Source organism: Sus scrofa, chromosome X (genome assembly GCF_000003025.6).
Source record: "Sus scrofa isolate TJ Tabasco breed Duroc chromosome X, Sscrofa11.1, whole genome shotgun sequence".
In the NCBI taxonomy this organism is placed as follows: domain Eukaryota; kingdom Metazoa; phylum Chordata; class Mammalia; order Artiodactyla; family Suidae; genus Sus; species Sus scrofa.
In genome coordinates this window covers 96,004,321-96,009,591 of record NC_010461.5, presented here as the reverse complement: position 1 = coordinate 96,009,591, position 5,271 = coordinate 96,004,321, and positions in this window count along the sequence as shown.

Sequence of the window (5,271 nt, the reverse complement as noted above, 5' to 3'; positions counted from 1 at the left end):
CCGATTGGACCCCTAGCTTAGGAACCTCCATATGCCGTGGGTGCGGACCTAAAAGGCTAATAAATAAATAAATAAATGAAAATGAATAAAATAAAAAGAAAAGATAAAAAAAGAATGTGTACCTTCATTTTCCTACTTTAATTCCAGTTGTGATTTCATAAAATATTAGTAAACAAAAGGGGTCAAAATGAAATCATCTAATAACTTACAATGCAAAAGAATCTAAAAAAAATGTATTATCAGTTTAAGTGTGTATATAAACTGGCTCACTTTATTGTATAGCTGAAACTGACACAACATGGTAAGTCAACTATACTTCGATTTAAAAAAAAAGAGAAATCATCTAGTCCAATTACCCTTCTCAAGCTTAAGTATCCCCCTAACATATCTAGAAATAGTTGAAAATTCACTTCCTCTTAAATTGGGCTCTCCCACTGCTACCCATTTGAATTCCCATGATCGCAAATGACAAACTGAATACTTCTTCCTTGTGTAAAACCTCCAAACATGGGGAAAAAACTTATCCTCTCACCTTCATCTCTACCTTCTCCCATGCACATATCCATCCCAGGACTTCATTTTTGTATGATGGGAGTTCCCTGGTGGCTCAGCAGGTGAAGGAGCCAGTGTTGTTTTCACTGCTGTGGCATGGGTTCAATCCCTGGACTGAGAACTTCCCCACTGAATCTGAGGCACAGTTGTAGCCTACGCCATGGCTGTGACAATGCTGGATTCGTAACCCACTGTGCCAGCTGGGGATCGAACCTGTGCTACTACAGAGATGCCGAATCCTTAACCTGCTAAGCCACAGTGGCAACTCCAAAAAAAAGAGGCATATTTGAATGCTGAACTTGTCAAAGGCTTTCAAGTGATTTTCCTGTGACATGGGTTCACTGATCCCATTCACCATCATCTTTCTTTCTCTTAAAACAATCCAATTTGTTTGAGGCCTTTTGTTCTGTGGCTTATTCTGCAACGTGAAAACATCAGGTTTAACACAGTCTTGCAATTAACTTCTAATATCTCATCACATCTCCTATTAGGGCTTGGGGAGTTCACAGTTCCAAATTCTAGAAGCTTCTCGCTTTTATTGATCAAAACCTTTATATTGTAAATTGCTTGCTCCTGGGATTTATCCAGATATCAGCACAGTACCCACTATGTGAAATGGGATCCAGAGACTTTACACAGCATATTAAAAAAGTACTGTGGTAACTTTGGCCTTCATATCTGATGCTAAGTTGAAAAGCATATGTTATTGTCGCCTCTAATAATTTGAGGCGCTGGCACACTTTCTCATGGTCATAATGACGTTTTGGGTTGCGATACAGACACAGTTCAAAACTCAGAACTGGGATGTGCCTGTATTAATATAGAATGGTACAAAGTTTTTACCTCCTATAGAGTGAGAAGAATATATCTATATCTGTATCTATATCTATGTCTTTATCAGAGCTGGGTTCTTTTCCCTTCCAGAATCTTAAAGCAGGCTAGCATGCATTTCCCAGTGGCCAACAAAGCTAAGAACTGACAGAATACATTTCAACCATTAAGATGTCTGTTATTTATCTTGACTAATCATAAAATTTATGTAAACATATTAATAATTTTCTCCTGCCATCCAAATACCATATGACTCACATTTGTACTTTCATAAAGCTACTATTTCAGGTAAGTAACATCAGTCCAACAGTAAACAAGTTTGTGAAAAATAAAGTGACTTGGAGTAACAGGGTTTTTTTTATTTCCCCAATTTCAATGAAATTAACTTTTAACTCCCAATCAAAAATAAGTAATTAGATATGAATCTTATCTTCACAGTAAGAAAATAGTCTAAAGTCAAGGAAAATATCTTTTGCTTTCCTATTTGGTAAAAATATAAAACGTTAGGATTTTACATCCTTCCTAAATGCACATTATCACTAATGCTTAACAAATAATAAAATGGGGGAGGGGCGCTTAAAATAAGCAACTGAGTCAGTTCCATGTCCAGATTAAACTGCTCAAACCGCTGACCCCCTTATCTTGCCAAGAACCGACCGTTCTGGAACCATGACGGCCCTACATTTTGACTTTGTTAATATTCAACCCACACCCTATCTTGGAACATTCTCACCCGTTCCTCCCATCCTTCCCATGACCGATCTTGGAACTTTCGCATCCTCTCCTCCTACCCCTCACCTGTAGCCTGATGCCAACCTTGACTCTGGTTACTTCAGCCACAAGCTCCTATAGAACCTTCTACTCGCCTAACGCCAGGGAGCCTGAGCCTTCTCTCAGTGCTCCTGGCCATTTGCTTGTCAATAAAGCTGCTTGAAGCCTCAACACTCTGGACTCCCTGCCTCTATTTACTTCAGCTCCAAACCCACAGCCCTTTCTCGCTCTAACACCAGGGTCCTCATTGTTGTGCAGCCATTGTCGTGTCCTTTGTGGTTCTGTAACGTCTCTGTGAAGTCAGACTTCAGCTTGTTGGCAGGATCAGAAAAGCATTTGTATGTATGTGGGGGTATATATAATTTAATATGTACATTTCAGTGAGTTGTGAATAAGTATACACCTGTGGAACTATCACCCCCATCAAGGCCTTAAACATATTCACCACCTTCCAAAGTTTCTTCCAACTCCCTTTATTATTTTTTTTGCAATCAGAAATGTTTTTCATTGATATTTTTCCTGTCTTACCAAAGGAGTAAGTCTCCTGCCTAGCTCCAAAGCCTTCATTTTAATTAATGAATTTTTTGCTTTTTAGGGCTGCACCCATGGCATATGGAGGTTCCCAGTCTAGGGGTCCAGTCAGAGCTTCAGCTGCCGGCCTACACCACAGCCACAGGAATGTGGGATCCAAGCCACATCTGCGACCTACACCACAGCTCACGGCAATGCCAGATCCTTAACCCCCTGAGCGAAGCCAGGGATCAAACCTGCAACCGCATGGTTCCTAGTCAGATCCGTTTCTGCTATGCAATGACGGGAACTCCCAAAGCCTATATTTTTAAAAAAGACAATTAAAAAAATGAAATAATAGAATTTGCAGCAACATGGATGGACATAGATTATCATACTAAGTGAAGTAAGCCAGATAGACAAAGACATATCATGTGAGATCACTTATAGGTGGAATCTAAAAAAAAATGATACAAATGATCATTGTACAAATGATACAAATAAACTTATTTCCCAAACAGAAAGAGACTCATAGACATAGAAAACAAACGTATGGTAAACAAAGGGAAGAGGCAGGGAGGGATAAACTAGGAGTTTGGGATTGATAGACACACAAGAGTATATATAAAATAGATAAACAATAAGGACCTAGTGTATAGCACAGGGAATTATATTCAATATCTTGTAATAACCTACAATGGAAAAGAATCTAAAAAAAGAATATATATATATATATATATATATATATATATTCTTTTCATATAGAACCAAACTGAATCACTTTGCTTATACCTGAAACATTATAAATCAACTATACTTAAAAAAATAATTTTTAAAAGTTATATATTAGAGAAAACTTCATGTTCCAATTGTACAATCGCATCACATAACCTCTTTCCAGGTAAGCATCTTCCTATCACCATAACAACCAGAGAGGTAACAAGGAGAATTTGTGACCTTCCATTATGACCTCAATCTAGATAGTCAGTCCTTGAGGGGGACCCTTCTTATCTCCTTGTGCACTCAGAGCACCTTGTTAACAATCTGCTGAACATCCTTCCACTTGCATTTCTCTCATTTGTCAAGAATCAATAGATCAGACAAATACTCCTAGATTAAACAGATCCTACTTATAAACTGGGAGAAAAGTGAGAAGCATTTTAAAGTGATAAGAAAGTACAGTCTATTGATAGCAGCTCAGCTTTAATGAAACAGGAAACTCTAGAAGAGCTATAACATGACCCAGTCTTAGGGAACAATGGGGAAGCTTTGCTAACCTGAGCAAGTTTGCATTTAGACCCCTGCTCTTTGAGGGGGGACACCAGTATACCACCCTTGATTCCAAATGAAGCTATGCTCTTTATAGTTACGGAAATAGGGCTTCCAGAGCAAGAAGGGGTGCTATAGAAAATAGAGTTACATCCCGTACCTCGGAAAATAAAGTTACATCCCGCACCTCGGAGTTGAAAGATGTACGCTTTGACATGTGTACATGTATGTGCACATAAGAACCCTGCTGTGCATACACTTAAGCCAATTCCTCACACATTCATCCTCTGTCTCAAAAAAAGACATTGGTGTCCTCCTTCCTAGGTGAGTGAAGTGAATAATGTAATGGCTGGGAGAGGGAAAACATCTAAAAAATATTTTGTACAATGACAATTTGTAGGAACAAAAAAATCATCTCTTTCCTTTAGAATCTTTACAACTCTTGGAGTTCCCGTCGTGGCGCAGTGGTTAACGAATCCGACTAGGAACTATGAGGTTGCGGGTTCGGTCCCTGCCCTTGCTCAGTGGGTTAAGGATCCGGCGCTGCTGTGAGCTGTGGTGTAGGTTGCAGACGCGGCTCGGATCCTGTGTTGCTGTGCCTCTGGCGTAGGCTGGAGGCTACAGCTCCAATTCGACCCCTAGCCTGGGAACTTCCATATGCCGCGGGAGCGGCCCAAAGAAATAGCAAAAAGACAAAAAAAAAAAAAGTCTTTACAACTCTACATGTAATAAACGTTAGATTTTAAAAAAAAAAAAAAACTAGAAAACAACATTTACAAAATAGTATATTTTGTTTTACACCTGAAGATAGGGGCCAAAATATTTGCAATAAGAGCCTGTACGTATTCCAATAGAACGCATCTGGTGATTATCTTTGACCCTCTGCCAGTTCCTGTTTTCAAAGGGGGTCAGGCTAAAACTCTTATTTTTCTGGGAGAGATGGGCAGCTCTATCAACGGAGAGAGGAGGGAAGAGCATGCGCAGCCCCTTTTATTTCCCACAGGGAGGTCCTCAGGGGAAGAGAATTCTGAGAAGTTATCATTACGTTCAGGACTCCCCAAATTTGATAGCCCTTCGGAATGACTCAGGGAGCTTGTAGTCTTCCTCCAAACATGCACTTAGAAGCCCCACCTCTACCTGCTGAATCAGAATATTCAATTACATAGGGATTTGTTTATTTGTAATAGGCAATGTGTAAATATGGTTTTAAGTTCAGAAGATACAATACAGATATTGCTGGTATCCAAAAAAAAGTAATTGTCTTCACTCCTCTCCTCTGGTCCCCTTATCCTGAGGAAACCACTGTTACCAGTTTCCTGAGTACACTGTTACCAGTTT